The sequence below is a fragment of the Haliotis cracherodii genome, unplaced genomic scaffold, assembly GCF_022045235.1.
Source record: "Haliotis cracherodii isolate W230 unplaced genomic scaffold, xgHalCrac1.p SCAF_16, whole genome shotgun sequence".
NCBI lineage: Eukaryota > Metazoa > Mollusca > Gastropoda > Lepetellida > Haliotidae > Haliotis > Haliotis cracherodii.
The window spans coordinates 3,668,418-3,688,051 of record NW_027266271.1 but is presented as its reverse complement, the minus strand read 5'-3'; the positions used below and the strand labels follow the sequence as shown (position 1 = coordinate 3,688,051).

General features: G+C 39.1%; 1 protein-coding gene and 1 pseudogene across 2 annotated transcripts in view; both read left to right on the top strand.

Annotated features, from left to right (window-relative positions):
* LOC139463733 (dnaJ homolog subfamily C member 13-like) overlaps window positions 1-19,634 on the top strand; it is a 510,967-nt gene that overhangs the window by 409,897 nt on the left and 81,436 nt on the right. The gene's annotated exons all lie outside the window — the stretch shown is intronic.
* Window positions 17,763-19,160, top strand: LOC139464098 (uncharacterized; annotated as a pseudogene).

Genomic DNA, 19,634 nt, shown 5'->3' with positions numbered 1-19,634 from the left:
TTGTGAGGGAAACCCTATCCCTCGCCAGGGACCCTCACCCTAGATGACTATCATGCAAGAAAAGCAATTGCACGCAAAAATCAAGATGCAGTAATTGCGAATCTTTGTCTTAGGAGAAGTTGGAAAAACTTTCCAAGGCTCAACGATCCTGATTACAAAAAGAATACTAGAGCATCAGCTAAATATTCTTCTGCTTCATGTAAAAGGTGATTAAGTCCATTGTGACTACTGAAGATAATCACGTGGGTAACAAGCGAGTGTCACATGGGGACGCCTTCAGCTGCCATTTAATTATAAAACAGACAATCGTCTAGACGGCTTACTTGTAAGTGCGCCGACATGTGCCTTAGATCATAAAATGGACAATCTTTGGTAACATCTAATTTATTGTTGTCTCACGCCAGAGCTTTGAAATATCACTAATTAGATCAAAACTAGACTACGGCTGTGCCATATACAACACCCTAAACAATTTTCTATCTAAAAAACTTGACTCAATACAATATCAGGCTCTCAAACTAATTACACGCACCCAACATGGCACCTCCTACACTTCACTTCAGGTCTTAAAGGGGCACTGATCTAACGCAATTCCCCGGGACTGGTTGTTGCCTTTGTTATTGTTTTTTTCCCAGTGAGTACCCGGATGTAAAGCAGAAATCTAGACTAGCTCGCGACCTCTGTTGCGCCATTCGTAAGCGCATTAGTCACTTTTATGGATACCGGTAGTAATAAGAGCGTATGGTCACATTGATCAACAAAATGAAATACAGTTTTCGAGATAATAAGGAAATGTAGGCATCTTTGTGGGTAGCATCGGTAATGGTGACGAAGTTTTGATAAGTCACTTGCTTGGTAATTTTGCGATTTTCGTTTACACTATTTTGACTTGCAACACAAAGTAAATATTTCACCTGAGCATTGTGTTTTTATAGTGTGTATATTTTTTTACTGTCAAAATGTGTAACATATTTATTAAACGTCTAAATATTCAGTTATTTTACAAAGTGACTGAAAAACATTTCCATCTGTATTATTATGATAAGGAATTCCAAACATTTGGATGTTTAATGTCATCACCAAGAGACTGAAAATGTTACGTTGGAAAGTACATTTCTATGTTGTTTGGCTTCTAATCCAACATAATAATCTGTTGTGATGTTTGTAGGCCCTTTTGATCGTCTTAATCAATCTGGACAGATTTTTTAGTCAAAATGACTGAAATATTTACACATTTTATAAATTGCCTGAGAGAATCACATTTTACAAATTGACGGTAATCTATACTCGCTTACAAAGGAAATGACCTGTGAAAACAACGTCTATCGCGCATTGAAGAATTTCCAACCAAGACGTAGAAAAACAAGAACGAATCGGTTCAAATGAAGGAAAACAAAATGCAAATACCATAATTACAACTTACCAAATTTATGTGTATAAATAGGCAGCTTCCTTATTCGAGGAATGTATCCGTGAATATCCATTCAAAGGAATAATATCCCACTCGTCTGCAGCCATACAAAATAACTTATTCGATGTCACGTGTCTCTGTAACTATCAAATATTCTAAAAGATATATATCGTTTCGGGTGTCAAGTCTCAAGGGTCGGCTGAGAAAGGCCACGTGACAACTATTTTCATTACGTCGACGGTTCCTATAAAATCCATTGAGTTTGATAACAATGAGCAACCAATCAACGTATTATCAGTTAACCCTTTGAACAAAGTATGTTGTTTTTACATCGGCACTTCACGCCATGATATGATTGTATTCCCTTTGTTTTAGTAAACCTAGACATGTAAACACTCACTTTTGACATATCCACTGTGCAAGATAACAGTGATTAATCAATCAACGTATTTTCTGTTAATCCTTTGATGACTAGGAACGATCCGTTGATTTACAAAAAAAAGTAAATCAACTGATCATTCATCTCTTGCTGGGCTGCCACGTGCATATTACATAACCTCACTTCAAACCTGGATTTAGATTGAATAATTACCCCAGACACAATAAATGCGAAATGAGAACCTTTGTCAGGTAATCTAAGTGGTGCAACCACTAATTGTACCTGTGATAAATTCATTAACTGAGCATCAAGTGTATGACGACAAATACACAAGTGTAGGGTTATACGAGAAAACTTGGATGACAACAAGGGAGTAGTAATCGTATTATCGATGCAATCCGAAATCCGAAAATGCTTTCACTGCATGGATACTTTTTTTAGTATTAAACTATAACCATCTGGGGTATTTCCAAATGACGACTTCCGATGAGCTCCGCCGTTCTTTTTGTCTGTTTGTTTAGGCTGAAGAAATTATTTAATATGCGCCCTATGTCGAATCTTTATAGATCACAGTTAACCAATCAGTGTTTATGCAAAAATGCGTAAAATAAATATTGCCTCCAGCCTCCAAGTTTATTTAGCTGTCCTTGCAGACGGTAGCCCAGTCTCTGGTCACGCTCAGTTGCGTTGCGTATCATCCGGGTACTCACGGGGGAAAAAACAATAACAAAGGCAACAACCAGTCCGGGGAATGGCGTTAGATCAGTGCCCCTTTAACAGGAGAAATGCCACTAAGTCTACGCAGGGAACAGCTAAGCTTAAATTTCTGGGCCGCATCCCAATCAAACCCTCTCATCCAAAACTTAATAAACCAAAACATCAGCCCCCAAAACCAAGCTCTAGCTCGTAAACACCCCTTACTTACCCCAATATCCCAAAGAATAACAAACTACCTAAATGAACACCAAATTAAAAATCTTAAACAAAGCTGCACACAATCAAATATCTTCACCCCTAAACTTAAAATACCCAAAATAGACACAACATTAGCTAGCCAAATAAATAAACAAACCAACCCAAACATAACTAAAACCACCACACTAGCATACATACACGAAAATTGGCCAAATTGGTGTCACATTTACCCTGACGGATCTTCAGATCCGACCTCCAAACACACCGGTTTCGGAGTCCATACCACACAACCAACTAAAACCACACAATCCTTCCGACTCCCAAACAACCAATCAATATTCACGGCAGAACTAATGGGCATGGCCTCAGCCCTCCATAGTCAAGAATCCAAAAACCACAATAAAATCCTAATACTTACCGACTCCCTAAGTGGACTGCAAGCCATCCAAAACAAAAATACCAAAAAAAGCTGAAATCTTACTTGCATGGTTGTTTTAATAGAAAACTTATGTTTTAAAAACACAATTGTTCTTATAAAATGTTTTTAGGTTTGGTTTATAAATACTAGAGAAGATTTTTTATACATATAAAACTGATCGAAAATACAGCTGAACAATAGAAAAATCAAAATAGGAGTTGTGAATAGTGACAAATTTTAATTACATCACTGTGTCAATAATTATTGACTGATTCCGTCAAACAAATGTCAAACCATTTATTGCCATGTACGTACATGTACACAGGAAGTCGGCACTGTCTGAGGCTCCAAGTAAATAAACATCATGGTTTTATGTTCCCGAACCGTGAACCAGGGGCATGCGACGTAATTACACCTAAAGGTGGTAGAACCAGGGTATTGTCTCTTGAACTGGCTAATTGACCGTTCATATAATTGGTAAATATATTTGTTTTGACACCCGTGTTTCATGCGCATCCCGGCTCATAAGCAGAATACAGACAAATGACGCCCCGTGATCAGCGGAGCGTAAGCAAAATGGATGCCGCCTTTCGGCCCTACCGAACAGTCAAGCTGCGATCTCGGAACTGCTCGCACGATTGAATCCAATTGCAAGCGGAGACAAGATTACTTCCCTTACCCAAACATGATCGTTGCTCAGAAATGTTCAAGTCTATCTTCAGTAAATCATGAAATTAATGCAAGCATGACATTTATGCGAAAAATGCGATCGTCAGTCCCTCTGATTATTTTAATATGTTTCATTTCATCATGATAAAAAATTTAGTCACTTATAAGGTTACCACGTTGAAAATGGAAACGATCCTTAACAAAAACAACAAAATGTACTCTCTCATCACTCAGCCTAACAGTGATATAACTGCAAATAAAACAATCAAGGGCGCTGAAGTATTACACATGGTGGGTGGAGGACCAGGGGCACTTTGAGTTTGACAGGTGTCATCAACTGGTCAAGTAGCATCACAGTTTGTATATTCACGTTGATTGGCGCCAACTAATCATGACGGCGTCTTCAGAACAGAACAGAACTTTATTTCTCCCAGGTTTAGGCTTATGTGGATAACGGAAAATTTTGTTTTAGTGATAGCACATTTTTAATTCAGTCTAATATACTTTCCTTGATTGGTTATATGACTGTGGTCGTAGATCCTCATTTATCTAAATATGCTCAGTAAATACACAGGATTTATTGTTATACTATTAGGATTAATAGATACAATTGAGTATTTATACCCTTGATCATAAAGTTAGTCACTACTTTTATTTTTACATGTTCGATTTGTATGATTTGGGTTATGATTAAATTGACAAAATAAGAAATCATTCCGTGTATATGTGTATTATATATTGTACCCCAATACGTAATTAAATTGTGTATAAATAAGGACACTAGGTTAATTACTGTAATTGATTTAGGTTAATTACTGTAATTGATTATTTGATAAACATATTCACGTTTAGTTGCGTAATATGTCACAGAGGTAAAGCTAATTCATAACAACTAATTGTCCCATTTATTTGGCTTCTATCTTTTATATGAAACAAATGCTATAACATGGGGTGATAAACTTCATTGGCAATAGACGTGGCATATATTTGTCCGCATGAACAGTCTACTCTGTTCCAGATATGTTTATTCATTTTGTCAGCATTTAAATCGTTGCATTCCTGGCTCAATGATTCATTTGACGAAATCTTGTTCCCTGTTTTGAATTACCGTCAGATAGTTCAAGACCAATTATAAAATTTCCATCCCTATGTGTTGCGCATAATTCCGAGATAATTCGATGTTCATATTCTTGTACGAACACTTATCAAAATTCATTTATACCTAGTACTATTATGTACATATGTATATTAGTTCAAATTATTATAATGAGGCCCTCTATTCTCGAAACGGTCTTTGTTCTACGACAACCGTAAGTCGGTGTGGGAAAACAAAATATTTGTTTAATTGTTCAAAGTTCATAGTCAATGTCATATGATTATAGACAAGGAAGATAAGAAATTAAATATGAAGAGTAGTCACTTTAAATGACAGAAATTCTTTTAGTTAAATTTGCTCATGGTTTGGTCTTTTCGTGGTAAATAGTGCCAAAATACTCTTAATTATTTACTTACATGCCATTACTAATCTCACATAAGGTCAAAAGTTGTACAACGTTTAACAGATATGATTATGACATGTTGTATCCAAACATATCCAAACAAATCCAAGCTTGGAAATATGACCTTGACAAATTTTGGAATGGTCATATTTCCATTTTGAATGGTGGTATTTCGAAGTTTTGGATTGTTTGGAATGGATGATATTTTGTCTAGTGTAGGCTTGGAAGAACCAACTGATCTCCACTCTATGCCACGCTCCCCCTTTAACTTAAATGAGTTCACGGAGAAAATAATGACTGACAAACGTATGCAATCAATGTCTCAGGAAATCTCATATCTAAAAGAAACCGTCACACAACCCCGGCATGACCAAACAGGGATTGATCACAAGATTCAAAAGAGATCTAAGGCTGAATATGACAGAGCATCCTCATACAGCAGACATGCACAAAGTCACGCTGAATCAGATTATTATGAGGACAGTAGGAGAGTCATAAAAAGAGATCGAGAATCTCATAGATTCCCTCCCTACCACGTACACCATAGGGTAGATCGTGAAGCACAGGCATCAAATCGCAGTATACACAGAAATACACACAAGTCACCTTCTAGCCACTATGATAGAGGAACTGACAAAGCTTGTGCAAATCAGGATAGAATTTCTAATCGTGTGCCATCCCATACTGTCACACAGTCCAGTTATACGGGCGGACAAAGCGAGGGAGATGTTACGTCACAATCATACAGTTACAGAACATGTGATTCCCGTACTGCTAGCCATAGATCAGACAACTGGGACTACACTACCCTCAGCCATATGACCCACCCGCAGCACAGCCTGAGCAAAGTGTGTGGATCTATCGCTAACACACATGGTTCTTCATGCAATGGGGACTCTACTACGGAGGATAATTATGAACCAAATAATTATTCCATTAAAGATATCATTGCAGAACTTGATAATCTAATGCCGTCCTTAAAACCAGATAACAGGGACAAAACGCCTGTCAGACCCTTGTTAGAACGTGCTGGGTATGAAGAACCTGTCAGCAAGACTGAAGAATTCCATGCCCTCCCCTGTCCGAAATATATTGATGACGTCATCAAGAAAATTGAAGCTTCATTGAACGCTTCATCGGCGCATAATGTCAGACTTGGTATGCCTGCTAGTAACACACAATGCCCCCTTCGCACAAAAGCCGAGTATTGATGAAGATTTCTATGATCTGGACATAGGTGTCAAGTCTCAAAGGTCGGCTAAGAAAGCCCACGTGACAACTATTTTCATAACGTCCACGGTTCCTAAAAAAATCAATTGAGTTAGATAACAATGAGCAATCAATCAACGTATTATTGGTTAACCCTTTGAACAAAGTATGTTGTTTTTACATCGGCACTTCACGCAAGGATATGAGTGTATTCCCTTTGTTTTAGTAAACCTTGACATGTAAACACACACTTTTGACATATCCCTGTGCAAGATAACAGTGATTAATCAATCAATGTATTTTCTGTTAATCCTTTGATGACAAGGAATGATCCGTTGATTCACAAAAAAGTAAATGAACTGATCATTCATCTCTTGCTTGGCTGCCACGTGCATATTACATAACACACATTTCACCTCACTTCAAACCTGTATTTAGATTGAATAATTACCTTAGACACAATAAATGCCAAATGGGAACCTTTGTCAGGTAATCTGAGTGGTGCTACCACTAATTATACCTGTAATAAATTCATTAACTGAGCATCAGGTGAATGACGACAAATACACAAGTGTAGGGTTATACCAGAAAATGTGGATGACAATAAAGGAGTAGTAATCGCATTATCGACGCAATCCGAAATCCAAAAATGCTTTCACTGCATGGATGCTTTTTTTATGATTAAACTATAACCATCTTGGGTATTTCCAAATGACGACATCTGATGAGCTCCGCGGTTCTTTTTGTCTGTTTGTATTTAAGGCTGAAGAAATTAATTAACAAGCGACCCTTCTTCGAAATCTTTATAGATCACTTTTAACCAATCAGTGATCCAAAATGCATAAAACAAATATTGCCTCCAAGTTTTATTTGCTGTCCTTGCAGATGGTAGTCTCTTGTCACGCTCAGTTGCGTTGCGTATCATCCGGGTACTCACAGGGAAAAAACAATAACAAAGGCAACAACCAGTCCCGGGGAATTGCTTTAGATCAGTGCCCCTTTAAAATGAGTAATAGCAGAAGTTCCAACCAGTCCACATCACCTCCTACAATTTCCTTATGAGAATCAACAGTTTTCTTTTTCGCCTTGAAAACTATCACACATCCATCACTAAGCCCAATATTGTGGGTTGCAGTGTGCAAAACAATGACACGATTACCTTTACCTGGTGGTCTATGGGTGTTTTGTGTCCATCTGCTGATAGCCACATGTAGTCAGTGGAATGATTCAAGGTAAATGATCTGGATGCCTTGACTGTGATAGTTATGATTGGTTCGGAGATAATGTGACCTCATAGACAGGATATAATATTTTCCCCTGAAAAGTGCGCGGTCATCGCCACACACAGTGTATCAAGGTCCCATCTCTTGGAGATCAATTGTTCAAGCAGTTAACATTAATTGTATCTTTAATCAGAGTTACCTTCTGCTCATAAAGCTTGTACACTATACGCCTAATCACCCTGTATCAAAGCTGTCTAATATCCTTTTACGTACCAGTTTTGTTTTTGAGACCACCCCAATACCTGTTTTGTTTTATTTATCATACCGTAGACTTGATGGTATGAATTGAAAACCCAATAGCTTGGGCAATTCGGTAATTCACCTGATCTAAATTAATAAATGGTTTCCCTCTATCTCTCTAAAGTGTAAAGAACTTGTATACATTTCCCAGTACAGACTGCATATCGTGTACCATGGTTATTGCTATGCAGGTGTAATGTAACATGCATCATGGGACCAATGTTAACAAAACAAACGCAGCATCATTTTGTCATTTTAGAAGATGCACATCTTGAATTTTCTCAAAATGATTTTGTGTGTGGATTAGATGTTTAATGAAGTCTACATATCATTATCATTATAACAGAGTCACATGCGCATATTTCTATAGTCCGTTTCAGACAGCCATCATTGGACTTAAAATAAATGTAAACTTACTGTTTTCGTTTAAGTTGTCTCCTGTAAACTTGTTGAAAGGACTCCTTGTTAATGAAATACTTCAAACCACAGGTAGGTCGTTCAGTAGTTACTCGATATTTCATTAAGAACAGTCTCTGAAAAATTATATCCTTTTTTAACAGGCAAAAAGCAGTTTTCTAGCATTTCCGACAGTACTTTTGTCTGATGATATTCTAGGACGTATCAATGTACCTCTCCCGGAAGTGACGTGATAGGAGACGTCAGAACCCAAATAACATCAAATAATCTTTAAGTATCACAATCCAAAATAATAGGGCAGAGGGAAATGACCTTATAGTAAAACGTTAGACAATACTGTAAATCTGGAAATTAATGTGTCTCCAAATTAATACGACTGCTGACCCCTAGCCAAAAATGCAACTCCCTATATAAATGCGACTCCCCCCACCCCATCTCCAGTGGAATGATACATATCCTTTCTTAATCCAACCTTACCTGAATCCTGTCAAACAGCAAATAGCATCGCTTATTAGCACTGAGTAGAGCACATCCGTAAAAACAATAAACAGTGTTTTCTTAAAAACAACAAACAGTTTATATGTTTACTCTGTTCACTGGCATTAGGGTAGTTCAAAGGTAATAAAATCATTGATCCAACAATAGTTTACTGATTGGTATGCGTAGGTGTCAACAAGCTTGACACGAGTGGGTAAAACTCTTGAGCCCAGCAGTGATAACTCGCCGGATGCCCATTGTGTGATTCCTATTCTTTAAATGACATTGTTATATACTTGTTACAGCTGCTGTTAAATAAACTGTGTTTGTGTTTATATTTAAATTGGTATTTCTGCTATCCTAAAAAAAATAAATCACCAATCACCCAAACCCAATAATGGAAGGACTAAATATTTTTCAGTGGAACGCCAACGGACTCACCTCCCACGGCCATGAACTAAAAACTAAATTTAAACTAAATAAAGGCCCTCACATTGCTTGTATACAGGAAACCAAATTCTCAAAAAAATCCAAATTCACACCTCCTAACTACAACTCAGTTAGAACTGACAGAGCTAAACCGAAAACAAGAAGAGCCGCAGGAGGACTAATCATATTTATCAGAGAAGATATAAATTACGAAGAAATAAAAATAGACACGCCAAACCTACAAGCCAACAGAATTAAAATCACATTAAATAACCGAAACATAAACATCATAAATATATACCACTGGGCGGAACAAAAAGAACAACCTGAGGATCTAAACAAACTACTCCAAATAAGCGATAAATCTACTATATTCCTAGGAGACTTTAACGCTCACCATCCTACATGGAGCATAGATGATAAAATAGATAATCATGGCAAATTAATCTCCGAATGGATAGAAACAAACGACCTAGTACTCCTTAATAGCAACCAACCAACGAGGTACGATAAGATAAACCAAAAAACGTCGGCTATCGACCTAACCATATGCACCGCAGATCTAGCCCAAAGTACTCAATGGGAAGTGCACGATTTCCCGCTAGGTTGTGACCACTTCCCCATAAACATAACCATAGGAAATACAAACGTACCAATCCAAACAGATAACCAAGAACCAAAATTCCATTACAATAAAGCTAACTGGGACCAATTCCAAGATATTTGCAACGAAGTTAACTTAAACGAAATAGAAAATAATGATCCAGAAACCTATTGTAAAAACCTAACAGACTATATAATAAACGACGCAGCCAAAACCTCCATCCCCTTCAAAACATCTAAGACAGGCAAACCGACGGTACCATGGTGGAATGAGGAAATAGAACAGACTAGACGAAAACATTAATCAGCCTTCAATAAAGCAAAACGCGACTAAAAATATTTAAACATAGCCCACAAACTAAACCACCAGGTTCAAAAACTAGTCCAAATTGGCAAAAGTAGAGACTGGAAAAAATTCTGCGAAGGTATGATTAACCGTACAGATGACAGAATGGTCTGGGGCAAAAACCACGCCACCCCTAACGTTGACAACTCAACCAACCCCGCCCAAAAAGCCATCTCGCCAACCACTTTTCGGCCATTAGCAGTAAAACCAACTTCAGTCAAAAATTCCAAGATAAACTTAAAACAGAAAACAAACCCACAAAAGAACCAAAACAATAACAATCTAGAAATAAATCAACCCTACACAATGGAGGAGCTCCTCTACGTAATCCAAAACAGGAAAAAGGGCACAGCCCCAGGATTAGACCTAACTTCTTACCAAATAATTAAAAAACTCCCCCTAAAACTACTCCAGGCACTACTCAAACTATACAATCTCATCTACCTAAACGGACAGGTTCCTACTCCCTGGAAACAGGCCCTAGTAATACCAATCCCTAAACCTAATAAACCAGCTAATCAAGCTAACTCATATAGACCAATATCCCTAACTTCAAACTTATGTAAAGTAATGGAATCAATGGCTAAAAATAGATTACAACATTACTTAACCCAAAATAACATCATAAACCCAGATCAAAGCGGTTTCACTCCTGGCCGCTCAACCCTAGATAACCTCGCCCGACTAGAACAAGATATTAAGACAGGACAACTAAAAAAACAATATACCACAGGCATCTTCTTAGACTTCTCTAAAGCTTTCGACATGGTATGGCACGATGGGCTAATACAAAAACATTAAAAAAATAGGACTCAGGTCAGATAATAAACTACATCCAGGACTTCCTAAACAATCGTAAAATAACCGTGGGTACAGACCAAACTCTATCGGACCAATGCTCCTAGAAAATCGCACTCCACAGGGCAGTATCCTCAGCCCCACCCTCTTCAATATAATGATAAACGATCTATTCGAGGGCCTATCCCCTAAAGTAAACACATCAAAATTCGCGGATGATGGAGCCATCTGGATCCGCACTAAAAGCATGAAAATGGCCCAAAATTTACTCCAAAAATCTCTTAATAAAATACAAATAGGCTGACAAATGGGGCTTCTCCATTAACTCAGAAAAAAACACAGGAATAGTATTCAAACATAAAAACATGAAACCCGCCTCCCCAATCCTCCAGCTAAACAATCAAATTTCAAAAACAAACCAAATTCTTAGGACTTATTTTCGATGAACATTTCACCTGGGATGCTCACATCCAAAACCTAACAACTAAATGCAGTAAAGACCTAAAAACCCTAAGATGCCTAACTGGTTCTAACTGGGGAGCCTCCAAAGATACCCTCCTCTCTCTCTACATATAACTAATTAGATCAAAACTAGACTACGGCTGCACCATATACAACACCCTAAACAACTCTCTATCTAAAAAACTTGACTCAATACAATATCAGGCTCTCAAACTAATTACACGCACCCAACATGGCACCTCCTACACCTCACTTCAGGCCTTAACAGGAGAAATGCCACTAAGTCTACGCAGGGAACAGCTAAGCATAAATTTCTGGGCCGCAACCCAATCAAACCCTCTCATCCAAAACTTAATAAACCAAAACATCAGCCCCCAAAACCAAGCTCTAGCTCGTAAACACCCCTTACTTACCCCAATATCCCAAAGAATAACAAACTACCTAAATGAACACCAAATTAAAAATCTTAAACAAAACTGCAAACTATCAAATATCTTCACCCTTAAACTTAAAATACCCAAAATAGACACAACACTAGCTAGCCAAATAAATAAACAAACCGACCCAAACATAGCTAAAACTACCACACTAGCATACATACACGAAAATTGGCCAAATTGGTGTCACATTTCCACGGACGGATCCTCAGATCCGACCTCCAAACACACCGGTTTCGGAGTCCATACCACACAACCAACTAAAACCACACAATCCTTCCGACTCCCAAACAACCAATCAATATTCACGGCAGAACTAATGGGCATGGCCTCAGCCCTTCATAATCAAGAATCCAAAAACCACAAAAAAATCCTAATACTTACCAACTCCCTAAGTGGACTGCAAGCCCTCCAAAACAAAAATACCAAAAACCGACCTAAGTTAATAAATCAAATACTTAAAAGCTCCAACGACCTAACTAAGGCAGGCAAACAAATAACCTTCTTGTGGATACCCGCCCACAGAGGAATATACGGTAATGAAAACGCCGATAAAGCAGCTAAACTATCCCTCAAAATCCCAGAAATAAGCTTAAACTTACCCATCTCAAAATCAAAAATTAAAAGTGTAAACAAGCAAAAAATCACACAAAAAATGGCATAACCTATATCTAAACTCAAATAGCCAAATCAAAAAAGTGCTCAGCAAACCACTAACCAAACCAAAAATTCTCCATCCATCCAAAAACATCGACTGAGTAATCACTAAACTCCAAACAGGACACACCAACCTAAATAACCACCTAAAAAAATTAAAAAAACACACTACAGGTAACTGCCTACACTGCAAACAACTAGAAACCACAGAAGACGCACTCATCCACTGCACACACTACCTAAGACATCGAAACGCATTACAAACCATCCTCCATCTAAACAAGGCTCTCACTCTAGAAGCAATACTAAACCCACAAAATAAACTAGAAAACTTCAAGGCCTTAGGCGTATTCTTAATCAAAACGGAACTAATAAAACGCATCTAAAAACACAATAACCTACCAAATCAAAATCACATAAACAAACAAACATCCACCATACCCAGCTCCCTTAGTTCTCTTCCCCTACCTCATCGGCATCTATTCCATATCTCAAAATTCCCAAATTCTATATAAGCAACCCCTTAAGCCCCCTCTTGGGTTGCACAGACCACTTTCGCCCCTTTCGGAAACACATTAAATGGCCTGGCCGGGCCCGTGTGCGAAATACGCATCAGTCGGAAAGCGCACGTTAAATCTCCAAAGTAAGTAAGTAAGTAAGCTATCCTAAGTGTGCAGTGAGGCTGTCTTATTGTTGATAGCCATTTGGAGACACAAATGCAAAGTTAATTAATATGAGCAAAGACCACTAGCATTTTTCGCATTTCATTCACGCTTGCATTAATTTCAAGAGTTACAGTAGCCAAAAAGTTGTAAATATAACCTGAAGTGACATCAATGCATGACATCAGAAGCGGAAGTGACATAAGAAGTGACATCAGAACTGGGAGTGATGTCATACAAATGAAACCAGAAGTGACGAATGAAAGCCGAGTCAGTATTGGAAGTGTCGTCTTAGAAGACATCTGAACTGGAAGCGTTGTCGGAAAGAATGTCATAACTGGAAATGATATCATAAAATTTGTCATCAAAACCGGAAGTGAAATCAGAAGTGACTTTAACTTTAGTATGGGAAGTAACATCTTAAATACAACATTAATGGGCAGAAACTGATGTCAGAAAGTAATATAACATCATAAAATGTCTAATCTAGAAGGTCACTTCTGTTACTTGCTCTCAAATTTGTCCCTCGCACTTCCGCAAGTATCTGCATCTAGTTGCACAGTTGCATTTCCTGAGAAGGATAGATTTTTCCTCACTACTATTAGATCAGTTGCCATTGAAGGGGACAAATTTGAATTATTTTATGTTATCCTGACTCATACTTATTGCTTATCTCTCTCTCTTCCGAATAGGTAGTGGAAACTTCCTGTGCTGTTCCCAAAGAACAGAGAAAACAGCTCACCTAAATGCACCCTTATTCCGAGCATGCGCACCTGAACCATGTGACCAAGCCCAGTAACTCATCACTCTCTCTTTTTCTCGCCATCTTGGCAGCTGGAAAAATTTTCTGTGCATCATAATCCAAGCTTTACATACAAAATTAATCTTTTGCTTGGATTATCTTCTGTAGTATTCTATACATCATATCTCACGATTATTTTATTTTAGATTTAGATTTTTTCGTAATTTGGACTTATTTGCAGCCCCGATCAGAGTTATGAAAACATTTAACCTATGCAAATTACGGTACTGTACAGAATTGCACTGCAGAGGATAGATGTAAATTCTGCGCCCCCACTGGGGAAGGAAGAATTTAGTAATTATCTTTTTTGCAGTGCAGAGGAAAAGATGGATCGGAAACGACGTTAGTCATCACGCTCGTTATCATCCACGGGGACGGCTAAAAGTAAGAAGAGGCGAGAATCTACGCCCTGCCCTTTGTCAGAGGAAGGGAGAGAATTTGAATATGATATTATTCAAATTACTCCCGCTGAAGATGATGCAGTCACCCCCCATCTTACTTCTCGTCTACTAGTAAGAAGTCTAGAGGGTCTGAGAATAAACCTACTGAAATCTTCAGTCAGGCTATTAATCTACAACAACTAGCTAAGGAAAAGAGTGCTGCATCATCTACATTGAAGCCGTCTTCCCCTAGGAAAGAACATGTTTTTGCAGAGGTTATTACCTCTACAAAACCATGGACTTCATCATTAATCACGAAGGGGGTTTCAAGGAAACCAGCTGTTTCTTCTAGCCAGAAGAAAGCCTGCGCACAGACAATTACATCCGCACAACCCCAGAGGTTCACGCAGCCTGCAGTGTCATCCAATCAGGCTACAAATACAACCGATACGAACCTCAATCAGCCTCAGACCTTCACGCAGATACCGGCCTTCGCGCAGCCCAACACAACATTTATGCAATCCCCTAGCCTATTAATCAACAAGAGTTTACACAGACGCCAGCGTTCACGCAGGCTTCCGCCTTCGTGCAGCCTTCAACGTTTACACTGCCAACTACCTTCATGCAGCCTACCTTTTTTACACAAGGTACTTTACCAACGCCTGCTATTAATACAGATGTGATAGCAAATATCACACAACAACTACCTCTTCACACAATAGCTCAAAGATGCCTTCATTTACGGCTCTGAATCCCAACGCCTCCTATCTTCTGCGAGAGGAGGATGTGTTCGAGCCCCCTCAAAATAAGGACACATCGGGGGAAAATTACCCTTCAATTTATGAGGATCATGAATTAATGGCGTGGATTACAGATAGACTACTGATATCATCACTGTCAAGAAATTCTTCTCCCACTGATACATACTGTATCAAAGGGGACGATATAGACACACTAACCATCCCTCCGATAAAACCAATCTCCAACATTGCAGAGAATCTTAATGTTTCTTTTACGAAAGCCACAAAATCTAATTCTAAGAAATTCCCCATGCACGCCATGTCGCAATTTCTTCGCTCACCGGAGATTGATGAGGATTACTCACTCATGTCAGACTCCAAAAGTAATGTCACGCGATATGAATGAAGCTATGATCTATGTATTAAAAGAGCCTCAGAACGACCCTGAAAGAATGCTACTTTCAGCTCTCGTCAATCAAAAGAAAAATCAAGAAATTATTTCTGATCATATGAGTTCAGTGTCGGCAGGTTTAACACTACTACGGCAACAAGGTCTTATAAATAATTCTAATTGGTCAGGTATCTATACCAAAGAATTATTATGACAACCCTGGGAGGCCCCAACCATTTTTAATGGTAACATACGTAAAATCAACAAAGAAGTGCTTCAAGACTCCAAAGATCATATGCTTATCAAGTCAGTTCAGAGTATGTATTCTATGTATCATCAATCCATGCAGAAAACCCAATTCAAAAGCCGTTTCACGGGCATTCAAAAAGCTAAAGAGAAACGCTCGTACAACTACAGAGGCGGGAAATCATCTGCTTTTAGCAAGTCATATGACATGTCACGTGATGCCGGTAACGACTGCGGCCGCGGATGAGGGGATCCCGCAATTACCGGTGAAGATGGGCTGTTGAACGACTGGGAACTCCCCCCCCCCCCTTGAGGGGGAAGATTTTGGATGAATTGGGACATTCTAGCAGATGAATTTGTTTCCAACATTCTAAGAAGGGGCTATGCCCCGACTTAACTCAAGAAACCCCCATTAACTCGCAAACCACCGGAAATATGTTATCGGAAAGAATTGTTGCCGAAGTTAACCAAAGCAATCAACTCACTTCTCAACAAGGGCGCAGTCGATATAAATCAACCTGAATTACTAACGCCAGGTTTTTTATTCACCGATCTTTTTGGTTCCCAAAAAGAATTAAAACGAAAAGTTTCGTTTGATTTACAACATGAAAAAATTAAACAAGAAATACCTCCCATTCAGAATGATTCATTTACCACAAATGATAAGACAGCACGACTATCTCGGAAGCATCGATCTACAGGATGCTTACCTACACATTCCCATAAAACAGACTTTCAGGAAATATTTACATTTCCTCTTTGAAGGACAACTTTACCAGTGGGCAGTCCTGCTCTTTGGAATTTCCACGGCCCCGTGGCTATTTACACGAGTGACCAAACCAATTTTGACATTTCTTCACAACAATGGAATTCGTTGTGCTTTTTATCTAGACGACGGGATACAAGCCCATCAATCAACAGAGCTACTCAGACTACAACTAAATTTCACCCTGAAATTATTAACACAACTGGGTTGGTTAATAAAATTTCAGAAGTCCTATCTACAACCATCTCAGCATCTCAAATTTCTGGGGATCAGATATCTAATCAATCAGAATCCAATAATGGTACCAGAAGATTGGTGGATAACAATCAAGACTTGTTTGCCAACAACAATTTACAAGAAAATCTCAGTCAACGAATGGCAAGTGATACTACGCTTACTCACGTCAGCCCAAGCGTTGACGGTCTTAGGCAGACTACACTTATGCCCTGTTCAGAGATTTCTTAATCCATACCTAGAGTACCAGGATTTAAAACTGCAACTACCACAAACATTGAGGAAACACCTCTTATGGTGGACAGTGAAATCGAACATTTGCGCAGGAACTTGTTTAAACAAGCCGGATTACAACAACCACCTATTCGTGGACGCCTCACTTCAAGGCTGGGGAGCTCACTTCAACGGAGAAGTAACAGCAGGACTATCTTTAGAAGCAGAAAAGCTCTACCACATCAATTATCTGGAATACGAGGCAGTAATCCATGCAATATTTCACTGGGCCCCACAGTTAAGAAACCAACGTCTGATGATCAGAACAGACAATTCAACTGTGGCATACAATATAAACCTTCAAGGCACGACGAAATCAGAGACCTTCCTGAAGTTGACATTTCAACTTTACGAGCTAGTAGACAATCTGAACTTAACAATAAAGGCAAGACATATACCAGCAGTGGCAAATGTCTTAGCAGACGCCTTATCCAGACCAGCCAAACCATCAACGACAGAATGGAAGCTACACCCAGAAACATTCCAACTGGCAATAAAAGAAAAAGGTTGCCTGCCCACTGATAGACCTATTCGCAACCAGATTCAACAATCGGATAACAACATTTGTATCACTAGTGCCAGACCCACTAGCTTGGTCAGTCGATACTCTGTCAATATCATGGGAGAGACTAAACGCGTATGCGTTTCCTCCACCAGCCTTGATACCACAGATATTACAAAAGATCCTACACACGAGCAGCCTACAACTGCTTTTGGTAGCGCCTTACTGGCCGGCGAGAACGTGGTTTCCAGATCTCGTCAAACTAGCAGGAAATCCAATATTAAAACTTCCAAACTGGCCAAATCTACTTCTACATCCTTACTCCAATCAGGTCCATCCAAGACCAGATCTATACGAACTTCACGTATGGAGCATATCAAGAGCAGTCTCGTTAAAAGAGGATATTTCATAAGAGCAGCTAAGGCAGTCTCCTTAGCACTTCGTAGATCAACGAAGAATCTCTATGAAGATAAATGGAAAACTTTTGACCAGTTTGCAACATCCAAGGGTGCTTCTGCAGCCAAAGCTACTATACCACAAGTAGCAGATTACCTATGTCACTTACGAAGTACAAGGAATCTTAAAGGTTCGACCCTGGGCACTTATTTGGCCGCTATCAGTTCTGTACTGACAATGGCTAACAGGATAAAACTAACTACAGTTCGCTGGCTGATAGCCCTACTCAGATCCTTCAGACTTGAGGACCAACAGAAAAGATTTAGAGCCCCAGCATGGGACCTAAATATAGTGCTGCAACACCTAACCAGTGATGCGTACGGACCGCTCCAACAGGCCGACTTTGAACACCTGACGCAGAAAACCCTATTTCTTCTCGCATTAGCTACGGCAGCCAGAATGTCTGAAATCCACGCAATAGACTTCAATCGTATCACATTTGACAGTGGTAACAACGCATCAGCGCACCTTGGCTTAAGATGGGACTTTATTGCAAAGAACCAGTGACCAGGCCAACCAGACAGACAATTCCACGTACCGGCTCTTTCCTCCATCCTCGGTGCAGAGGATACAGATGATTTATCACTATGCCCAGTCAGAGCCTTAAGATTATACCTACAAAAGTCTAAACCTAGAAGACAAGGTTTTAAGAGACTATTTATCCCTTTATTAAGGAATACACACACAGAGGTATCCAGAGCAAATATCTCATTTTGGATGAGAGCTGTTATTCTCAGAGCATACAGAGCAGTGGGATTGGACCCCCCTTCAACCTCCAACCCTCACAAAGTAAGAGCCTTAGCCTCAACTTTGGCACTTCACGGCATCTGCTCCATAACAACTATTATGGAAGGCTGTTTCTGGAAATCAGATACAGTTTACGCCAATCACTACCTCAGAGACCTTGCTACAGAAGACTTAGCTGGTATTCACCAATTCGGACCATTAGTTGTGGCACAACAACTCACGAACCCTTCCAGACAACATAAGAAGATCACACTCACCCAATATCATGTAGACTTGTTGACGTCAGGTTACTGTTCCATAACCAACGACTGAGAGTCCATGCCCCCTGTTTTACTATGTAATTCAGCACATGGGTGAGAAATGATTGTGTTAAGATTATTGCTCTTCTCTTAACACTTTAATCATTTAAGGTGAACAAGATTTTAATCTTAGAAACCTTATAAATCCACATATCTATATGATAAGGTGGTCCCCAATAAAGAATTTACACAGAAGATTATCAACGTTCCTATGGGGTTTATAGAACAGATCGACGTTAATCACACATACAGGTGGAACCCACCACCTACTGTGAGATTCAAGCAATAAGTATGAGTCAGGATAAGATAAAATATGTATTTTTTAGAGTAAAAATATCATTTATACTTATCCTGACTCATACAAATGAGTACCCTCCCGGCCTTTCCCTCTTTCCACTGATGTGTTCGGACCATTAAGTAGGAAATAAGAGAGAGTGATGAGTTACTGGGCTTGGTCACATGGTTCCGGTGCGCATGCGCGGAATAA